The sequence below is a fragment of the Bos indicus genome, chromosome X (assembly GCF_029378745.1).
Source record: "Bos indicus isolate NIAB-ARS_2022 breed Sahiwal x Tharparkar chromosome X, NIAB-ARS_B.indTharparkar_mat_pri_1.0, whole genome shotgun sequence".
NCBI lineage: Eukaryota > Metazoa > Chordata > Mammalia > Artiodactyla > Bovidae > Bos > Bos indicus.
This window is the reverse complement of record NC_091789.1, coordinates 127,106,786-127,118,147: the sequence shown is the minus strand read 5'-3', so window position 1 is coordinate 127,118,147 and position 11,362 is coordinate 127,106,786.

Below are 11,362 nucleotides of genomic sequence, written 5' to 3'. Positions count from 1 at the left end.
ATAAAGGAAAAGAAATAACTGTGGAGACACATAGCAGTAAAAATAAAAAGATAACACTACCAATACTCATATATTTGTCAAGCTATATTATTTATGAAAAAATATATGCAAAATGAAAAAACTATTTGAAGAAAGCAATTGAATAGACTAATAAATATGATATAATTTTTTTTGCCACACCACACCCACAATATGTGGGATCCTAGTTCCCTGACCAGGGATTGAACCTGTGCCCCCTGAAGTGGAAGTTCAGAGTTCTAGTCACTGGACTGCAAGGGAAGTACCTAAATATTGTACAATTTTTAAACTTTTGGTTGAAATATATAGTATAATACATAGGTGTATAAAAACCTTAAATGGATAGTCAATTTTTACAAAGGAAGAACCACATAGATCAAGAAATACATGTTATCAGCATCCCAGATGCCTCCATCATGGCCCTTCCCACTGAAAAACACCCATCTTCTGAAGAAATTACTCTCCTGACTGATCACTATAGAGTACTTCTGACTATTTTTGACTTAATATAGAAAATAAACCATATTTTATATTTATACATATGGCTTTTTCATACTGTTCATGGGGTTCTCAAGGCAAGAATACTGAAGTGGTTTGCCATTCCCTTCTCCCGTGGACCACGTTTTGTCAGAAGCCTCCACGATGACCCATCAGTCTTGGATATCCTTACACGGCATGGCTCATAGTTTCATTGAGTTAGACAAGGCTGTGGTCCATGTGATCAGTTTGATTAATTTTCTGTGTTTGTAGTTTTCATTCTGTCTGCCCTCTGATGGCCAAGAGGCATATGGAAGCTTCCTGATGGGAGAGATTGACTAAGGGGGAAACTGGGTCTTGTTCTGATAGGCAGGGCCATGCTCAGTCAATTTTTAATCCAATTCTCTGATAGGGCTGTGTTCCCTCCCTGTTGTTTGACCCGAGGCCAAACTATGGTGGAGGTAATGAAGATAATGGCAACTTCAAAACACCACCATCAACCAAAGCCTCCGCCAGAGACTCCTGGGCACTTGTGGGCAAGTCTGGGTCAGTCTCTTGTGATATCACTGCTCCTTTCTCCTGGGTCCTGGTATGCATAAGATTCTGTTTGTGCCCTCCAAGAGTCTGTTTCTTCAGTCCTGTGTAATTTCTGGTGGCTCTATAGCGGGGTTAATGGTGACCTCCTCTAAGAGGGCTTATGCCATACCCAAGTCTGCTGCACCCAGAGCCTGTGACCCTGTGGCAGGCCACTGCTGACCTGTACCCTCCGCAGGAGACAAACACTCAAAGGCAGATCGGGCTCAGTCTCTGGGGGGCACACAATGTTTTATTTGAGCCATCCGAGTGTCTCTGGCAGGTATTGGGTTTGATTCTAACATGATTTTGCCCCTCCTGCCATCTTGTTGGGGCTTCGTCTTTGCTCTTGGATGTGGGGTATCTTTTTTTGGTGGGATCAAACATTGTCCTGTCCATGGTTGTTCAGCAGCTAGTAATAATTTTGGAGTTCTTGCAGGAGAAGATGAGCGTATGTCCTTCTACTCCACCATCTTTCGTCTGGTAGCTGTAAGTGTCCAGGAGTCTCCAGCAGAGGTGTGGGTCAGCAGTATCACTATGAAAAAAGCTAGTGGAAGTGATGGAATTACAGTTGAGCTATTTCAAGACCTAAAAGATGATGTCAAGGCTGTATATTGTCACTGTGCTTATTTAACTTATATGCAAAGAACATTATGTGAAATGCCAGGCTGGGTGAAGCACAAGCTGGAGTCAAGATTGCTGGGAGAAATATCAGTAACCTCAGATATGAAGATGACATCAACCTCATGGCAGAAAGCAAAGAAGAACTTAAGAGCCTTTTGATGAAAGTGAAAGAGGAAAGAGAAAAAAATGGCTTAAAACTCAACATTCAGAAAACGAAGATCATGACATCTGGTCCCATCACTTCATGGCAAATAGATGGGGAAACAATAGAAACAGTGAGAGACTTTATATTTTTGGGCTCCAAAATCACTGCAGATATTGACTGCAGCCATGAAATTAAAAGATACTTGCTCCTTGGAAGGAAAGCTATGACCAACCCAGACAGCATGTTAAAAAGCAGAGACATTACTTTGCCAGCAAAGGTCTGTCTAGTCAAAGCTCTGGTTTTTCCAGTGGTCATGTATGGATGTGAGAGTTGGACTATAAAGTAAGCTGAGTGCCAATGAATTGATTCTTTTGAACTGTGGTGTTGGAGAAGACTCTTGAGAGTCCCTTGGACAACAAGAAGATCCAACCAATCCATTCTAAAGGAAATGAGTCCTGAATAGTCATCCAAAGGACTGATGGTGAAGTTGAAACTCCAATATTTTGGCCACCTGATGTGAAGAACTGACTCATTGGAAAAGACCCTGATGCTGGGAAAGATTGAGGGCAGGAGGAGAAGGGGATGACAGAGGATGAGATGGTTGGATGGCATCACTGATTGGACAGACATGAATTTGAGTAAGCGCCAGGAGCTGGTGATGGACAGGGAAACCTGGCATGCTGTAGTCCATGGGGTTGCAAAGTGTCGGACATGAATGAGTGACTGAACTGAACTGAACATGGCTTTTCCCATTCAATATTATATTTTTCACATTCATTCAAGTTACAGAAGCAGTCCACTGGAGAGGAGAATAGCAAACCACTTCAGTATCCTTGCCTTGAGAACCCCATGAACAGTATGAGAAGACAAAAATATATGATACCAGGAGATAAGCCCCCCAGGTCAGCAGGTGTCTAATATGCTATTGGGGAAGAGCCCAGAAATAGCTCCAGAAAGAACGAAGAGACTGGGCCAAAGTCAAAACAATGCTCAGTTGTGGATGTGTCTGGTGGTAAAAGTAAAGTCCGATGCTGTAAAGAACAGTACTACATAGGAACCTTGAATGTTAGGTCTATGAATCAATGGAAATTGGTCAAGCGGGAGATGGCAAGAGTGATCATCAATATTTTAGAAATCAGACAACTAACATGGATGGGAATGGCCAAATTTAATTGAGATTACCATTGTATTTGTGAGCAAAAATCTATTAGAAGAAATCAAGTAGCCTCATAGTCAAAAAAAAAGTATGAACTGCAGTACTTGGGTGCAGTGTTAACAAGGACAGAATATCTTGGTTCATTTCCAAGGTGAAATATTCAGCATTAGAGTAATCCAAGTCTATGCTCCAACCACTGATGCCAAAGAAGCTAAAGTCCAATGGTGCTATGAAGATGTACTTCACCTTCTAGAACTAACATTCCCCCAAAATATCTTTTTCATTATAGGGGACTAGAATGGAAAAGTAGGAAGTAAAGGAATAACTTGCAGCTGAAGATGGAGAAGCTCTACACAGTCTGCAAAAACAAGACCTGCTGGAGCTTACTCTGGCTCAGATCATAAGCTCCTTACTACAAAATACAGACTTAAATTGAAGAAAGTAGAGAAAATCACTAGGCCATTCAGATATGACCTAAATCAAGTTCCTTAGGATTATACAGTGTAGGTGAGGAATAGTTTCAAGGGATATGATCTGGTAGAAAGACTGCCTGAAACACTAAAGATGGAGGTTCAGGACAAGGTACAGGAGGTGGTAACCAAAACCATCCACAAGAAAAAGAAATGAAAAAGGATAAATGGTTGTCTGAGGAGGCCTTACAAATACCTGAGATAGAAGGGAAGCAAAAGGCAAAGAAAAAAATGAAAGATATACCAATCTGAATCCAGATTTCCAAAGAACAGCAAGGAGAAATAAAAAAGCATTCTTCAGTGAACAATGCAAAGAAATAGAGGGAAAAAATAGAATGGTAAAGACGAGAGTTCTCTTCAAGAAAATCAGAGATATCAAGGGAACATTTCATGCAAAGATGGGCACAATAAAGGACAGAAACTATAGGGACAGAAGAGAAGCAAAGGATTTTAAGAAGAGGTGGCAAGGATATACAGAAGAACTGTTCAACAAAGGTCTTAATGACCCAGATAACAGTGATGTTGTGATCACTGCCTTAGAGCCAGACATCTAGGAGTGTGAAGTGAAGGGGTCCTTAGGAAGCATTCCTAGGAACAAAGCTAGTGGAGGTGATGGAATTCCAGCTGAGCTATTTCAAACCTTAAATGATGATGCTGTTAAAGTACTTCATTCAATATGCCAGCAAATTTGGACCACCCAGCAGAGGACACAGGACTGAAAAAGGTCAGTTTTCATTCCATCCCAAAGAAGTACAATGCCAAAGAATATTCAAACCATCATACAATTGCCTGGGAAAATTTGACCCTGGGAAGGAGACTCATAGACTCAGCTCAGCACAGTGTTGTCACAGGATCTGCTAAGATTCAAGGAAAGGTCCACATGCCAATCCTGCAGAAGCTCCCATGGAACACTGCCCACCCTGGCGCTGCCTCTGCTGTCTGCCTGGAACACAGAAGCTCATAACAGGAAGTGAGTGCCTCCTATACACACTGCGGGTGAGATGCCATCTTCAAGAGCTGCTGTGATCTTTGAGAACTGCAATGTAGGGTGCCCAGAGGGAGGAGACCCAGGTCTCACCAGATGTCAAACTGTGAGGTGATGTGAGTTACAAGTGCGAGGACAGAAGTCTGGCACGACCAAGCCCTTTCCCTCTGAAGACGGGGCCTGACAACCCCCGGCCACCCTACCACTGCTCTCCCCTGAAAGATCCAGGCCTGCATCTTAAGCCCTATGTCCATCTGCTTCACTCAGGTGGTCTCCGAGAGGAAGGCTTTGGTTTGGGGCTGGTAGACTCCAGTTCTGCTCAGTAGAGGGAAAGCCCCGGACTCTGTGCAGTGATGGATGGAACCTCCGGGGGACTGAGAGTCTCCACACCCCAGAAAGGCAGCCACGCCTAACTCCCATCCACTGTGACGTGGCTGGGGAACATGTGGGTAGCATCCGGACAACTCTAAAGCCTGAGGGGTTCCCTCACTGCATTCTCGGATGCCGGACACTCAGAGAGGAGGGGACCTCGGTCCGAGGGGTTGGTAGCTCGTCAGTACAGGGAGAATGTCAGGGCTCAGGAGGAGCCAGGGTGAGGACCATCCTCCCCGACACATGGGCAAATCAGGATCCTCCCCTGTGGTCAGTGCTTCCTCCCAGCCAAACATGGGGAAGAGAGGCTGCGGTCTGAGTGGGGAGGTTAGAGCTTGGTTGTGATGGTACAGCCAAGAGGCAGCAGAAGGGAGGATCCCAGACCCTTTCGTGAGGGACTTATCACTCCTTCCTCCATTCCTCTGTGGTGACAGGGAAGGTGCCAGTGTCTACTTCAGAGTAAGAGAGGGAATAAGGAAAGAAATGCAAAAAAGCAATGGCTGTCTGAGGAGGCCTTACAAATAGCTGTGAAAAGATGGGAAGTGAAAAGCAAAGGAGAAAAGGAAAGATATACCCATCTGAATGCAGAATTCCAAAAATTAGCAAGGAGAGATAAGAAAGTCTTCCTCAGCGATCAATGCAAAGCAATAAAGGAAAAGAATAAACGGGCAAGACTAGAGATCTCTTCAAGAAAATTAGAGATACCACGGGAATATTTCATGCAAAGATGGGCTCAATAAAGGACAGAAATGGTAGGTACCTAACAGAAGCAGAAGATATTAAGAAGAGGTGGCAAGAATACACAGAAGAACTGTACAAAAAAGATCTTCATGACCCAGATAATCACAATGGTGTGATCACTCACCTAGAGCCAGACATCCTGGAATGTGAAGTCAAGGTGGCTTTAGGAAGCATCACTACGAACAAAGCTAGTGGAGGTGAAGGAATTCCAGATGAGCTATTTCAAATCCTCAAAATGATGCTGTGAAAGTGCTGCACTCAATATGCCAGCAAATATGGAGAACTCAGCAGTGGCCACAGGACTGGAAAAGATCAGTTTTCATTCCAATCCCAAAGAAAGGCAATGTCAAAGAATGCTCAAACTACCACACAATTGCACTCATCTCACACGCTAGTAAAGTAATGCTTAAAAGTCTCTAGGCCAGGCTTTAGCAATACATGAACCGTGAACTTCCAGATGTTCAAGCTGGTTTTAGAAAAGGCAGAGGAAACAGAGATCAAATTGCCAACATCTGCTGGATCATCAAAAAAGCAAGAGAGTTCCAGAAAAACATCTATTTCTGCTTTATTGACTATGCCAAAGCCTTTAATTTGTGGATCACAATAAACTGTGGAAAATTCTGAAAGAGATGGGAATACTAGACCACCTGACTTGCCTCTTGTGAAACCTGTATGCAGGTCACGTCAGGAAGCAACAGTTAGAACTGGACATGGAACAACAGACTGGTTCCAAATAGGAAAAGGAATAGGTCAAGGCTGTATATTGTCACCCTACTTACTTAACTTATACGCAGAGTACATCATGAGAAACGCTGGGCTGGAAGAAGTACAAGCTGGAATCAAATTGCCGAGAGAAATATCTCTAACCTTAGATATGCAGAGGATACCACCCTTATGGCAGAAAATGAAGAAGAACTAAAGAGCCTCTTCATGAAAGTGAAAGAGGAGAGTGAAAAAGTTGGCTTAAAGCTCAACATTCAGAAAACGAAGATCATGGTATCCAGTCCCATCACTTCATGTCAGATAGATGGGGAAACAGCAGAAACAGTGGCTGACTTTATTTTTCTGGGCTCCAAAATCACTGCAGATGGTGATTGCAGCCATGAAATTAAAAGACGTTTACTCCCTGGAAGGAAAGTTCTGATCAACCTAGATAGCATATTGAAAACCAGAGATATGACTTAGCTGACAAAGGTCCATCTAGTCAAGGCTATGGTTTTTCCAGTGGTCGTGTATGGATGTATGAGTTGCACAGTGAAGAAAGCTGAGCACCGATTTGATGCTTTTGAACTGTAGTGTTGTAGAAGACTGTTGAGAGTCCCTTGGACTGCAAGGACACCCAACCAGTCCATTCTAAAGGAGATCAGTCCTGAGTGTTCTTTGGAAGGACTGATGCTAAAGTTGAAACTCCAATACTTTGGCCACCTGATGCGAAGACTTGACTCATTGGAAAAGACTATGATGCTGGGAGGGATTAGGGGCATGAGCAGAAGGGGATGACAGAGGATGAGATGGCTGGATGGCAACACGGACTTGATGGACCTGAGTTTCAGTGAACTCCGGGAGTTGGTGATGGACAGGGAAGTCTGACCTGCTGCGATTCATGGGGTCGCAAAGAGTTGGACACGACTGAGCGAATGAACTGAACTGAACTGATGATTAACCTTGGTTTCCTCAAGTTATCTGGTCATTTCCAAGTCTACCTGTGTCTGTCAAATATGACATTCCAGTCAAAGTCTCTGTAGTGTAATCACTGTTTCCACTTGTGTCCTGCTATAAGAACAGATTCTCACTGAACTTTTGAAAAATAACAATTTTACTAAGAAAATAAGAACACTAAGAGTTTTTAATGTCTGGAGTGATACAGTAGGGAGAGAAAAATTAATGTTTCAATTCTAATGACAAAGGTACCATTTATCAAATTGCTGTGTTAAAAAATTTCCTTATATCTAGAAAATGAAAGATTTTTAAAAGACAGTACTCTTTCAAAAAAATCAGGAAAATTAGAATCATATGTTTAATTCATTAAGCCCCATGTTCCTAATTCTTATATTGCCAGAGTCCAGATTTTGTATTGTTTCTGTCAATCCTCCCTGAAGTTTGTGGCTCATAGGGACAATGATAATTTCAAGAAGCCTGCAAGGTTTTGGTTAAAGCTCGTATAATTTGCCCAGGGAAATGTGTGCCTGGATCACACTTGATAAACCAAACAGAGAACACATTTTCTCACACTTTCTTTGCCACCGTAAGGGAATCAGCCTTGCAGCAAGGCAAGGCTTCAACTCATCCAGAAAATATAGGAATGACAAGAATATTTTGATGACTCATCTGTTCTGTTCAGTCTCTCGGTCGTGTCTGACTCTTTGCAACCCCATGGACTTCAGCACGCCAGGCTTCCCTGTGGATCACCTATTCCCAGAGCTTGCTCAAACTCATTTCCATTGAGTAGGTGATGCCGTCCAACCATTTCATCCTCTGCCGTCCCCTTCTCTTCCTGCCTTCAATCTTTCCCAGCATTGGGGTCTTTTCTGATGAGTCAGTTCTTCACATCATATCGTCAAAGTATTGGAGCTTCAGCTTCTGCATCAGTCCTTCCAATGCATATTCAGGACTGATATCCTTTAGAACTGACTGGTTAGATCTCCTTGCAGTCCAAGGGACTCTCACGAATCTTTCCCAGGAGGAACGAGATGGCAAGAGGAGTTGCTGGATGTGGAATACATCTCTCTCCACGGATACAACAGGAATACAACTTCAGACACAGAAATGCATGCAGAATACCAGCTGAGAGTGGACAGGAGTACATGACCAGCAAAAAAGAATGTATAGACGCACACAAAACTCAAGGTCAAGCCCTGAGCCTTTACAGTGGGTGCACTGGCTCCAAGATCCTAGACTACCAGAGAACTAACCCTAGGATATCAAATAGTGAGAACTGACACAAAGGAAACCACTGGAATACAAGACCTGGCATCATCAAACCACTGATAGCACCCTCTGCAGGACACCTCATCTAAACCACAAAGAAAACAAAAATACAAACCTGATCATCTGCAGACAGAATTACTACCTTACTCAGCCGTGACCGTCAAAGGAAAAAACAAACAAAAACTCAGCACAAATCTCACCCTATAAGAAGCTTAAACAAATCACTGGACCAACCTTAGAGGGCAGAAACAAAAAGGAAGAAAGAATTCAACCTTGAAGCCTGGGAAAAAGAGACCTCAAACATGATAACTAAAATAATAATAATAATAATAATAATAAAGTCCAGTGTTTAAGACTCAACACTTCCACTGCTGGGGGAAGAGGTTTGATCGCTGGTCAGGTACTAGGATTCTACATGCCATATGCAATAGGCAAGAAAATCTAGAAGATAACATGGGGGCAAAACATAAGTTTGGTAATGAGATTTTAGGCTCAACACCAAAAGCACAGTCCATGAAAGAAAATAATAAGCTGAACCTTGTTAATATTAAAAACTTCTATCTGCAAAATATACTAATAAGAGAATGAAAAAGAAAGGTCATGAAAGGGTAGTTATAAATCTATTTGCAGGGAAAGAATGGAGACACAGACGTAGAGAACGGGCATGTGGACACATCGGGGGAAGCAGACAGTGAGACGAATTTAGAGAGTGGTGTGGACAAATATGCAATACCATGTGGACAACAGGCATGAGGGGGAAGTTGCTGGGTGACACAAGGAATCAGCTCAGTGATGACCTAGAGGGGTGAGGTCGGGGGTGGGAGGGAGGTTCATGAGGGAGGGGATATATGTATACTTACAGCTGCTTCATACAAGAGAACTTGACACACCATTTAATTTTCTTCTAAATAAAAATAATTGTTAAAAAATCTATGAATTTAAAAACTAGAAAAAAATCTGGAGAAGTACATATAGCCACTAGAATTATATACAATGCCAAATGAATGAAAGTCAGAAGTAATGAAAAGCAAAAGATCACAGTAACAATTTGATTCTCGAATTAAAAATCTTAGAAAACAGGACAGAAAATATTCAAACATGTAAGAGACTTCAAAAGTCTGGAATAAAAAAAGATCATGAGAGTAAAATCATCCAGTTGGTCTGGAAGAATCAACAATTACTTACACCAAGTAACAGAAAATACACCATAAACAAAAGCAACCATAGAAAAAATTTACCTACAAAGAAACTTTAGAAAAATGTATATAGTCTTCATGGAGGCAACAAGAAGAAATTTTTTGAGAGTCTTAGGAAAAAGAAGGCTCAAACAGAATAGTATGTTATGTACAGTCATGAAGGACAGATATTGTAAGACTGTCAATTTTCTGTAACTCCTTTACAGATTTAGTACCACATTCAGAATAGCTGAGACCACAGTGAAACACGGTCTGCTGCTTTTTGTACCCAGAAGTAATCACGGAAATCTTATGGATGGAATAAAGAAAACTATTAACAAAAGTGAAAACATAAAATTAAATAATCCCTGATGGACAGTAAGTCTCCACTGATCTTGACCCTATGTATGCCCAGGTGGGGGAGTACTTAAGAGACTGGCACAGATGTCCAGGCTGCAAGGGAAGCAGACAACAGGATCAGCTGCAAAAGGCTTTAAACTTGAGCCCTGGATTCTTCCACTCTACCCTGGGATCATGAATCTCCACTGCTTCACTGAAGGAATCTGAGGCAGCATCTCCGAGGCCCCATGCCAGGACTATGGGGCACCAAAATTTGGCTTGGATGTGGCAGTACGGCCCAGATCATGAAATAAGCAGCACAAAGTTTGTTGTGTGTGTGCTTAGTCACTCAATTGTGTCCGAATCGTTGTGACCCCGTGGACTGTAGCCCACCAGGCTCCTCTGTCCAAGGGGAAACTCCAGGCAAGAATACTAGAGTGGGTTGCCATGCCTTCCTCCAGGGGGTCTTCCCAACCCACGGATTGAACCCAGGTCTCCCACACCACAGGCAGATTCTGTAGTGTCTGAGCCACCAGGGAATGCCAGTGGATGAGAACTGGCCCTTTTAAATGATCACCTTAATAGATTATCACCCAGGGACTAAAAGAGAAAAGTTAGTATCACAGTCATTGTACAAAATGACAGAACTTCATCTCAGAACTCTTGAGCAATGACCCTGCAGTTGACTGAGAGCCCACAGTGAGAACTGTCAGGCTATGGAGGCCCTTCACTTGCTCTTCTAGAATTGTATGTGCATGGTTGGGGACCAGGATGGACTTATACCAGAAAGGGAAGGATTTCCAGGCCTTGTCAGCAGTCAATATGAATGAAGTTTCTGAGTGAGATGTGAGGGGTTCCACACCACAGAAGATGGTCTCCCATCCTTCCCTCTCAGATCATCTTAACAGTAGCAGCCATTTCCAGGAAGCCTTGTGTAGAAATGGTGAGATGAGACGTATGTGCACTTCATACCAGGAGACTCGGGGGTTCACATCTTCGATATGAGGCCTTGGCCTCAGGTCATCAGATGGGACGTAGCCCAGCATCTACAGGGGTTAAGGGAAGGCATGGAGAACGACAGAGCATCACTTACTACAGAAGAGGGAGCCCAAGAGAGCCTTTGGTGTTGGTCTCATGGGCTCCAGGAAGGCTGTTAGGCTTGGGCTCCCCAATTCTTCCCGCTGGGGGTGCTGACACAAGTGAGATGCATGGAGTGAGCCAGCTGACAGTTCAGGACAGTGACATCCCAGGACCCTATAAGAGTCAAGGGAAAGTCCATTTGTCAACCCTGTGAGAAGCTCCCACGGAACCCCGCTTGTCCAGGTCCCGCCCCTGCTGTCCTCCTGGAGCCCAGATGCA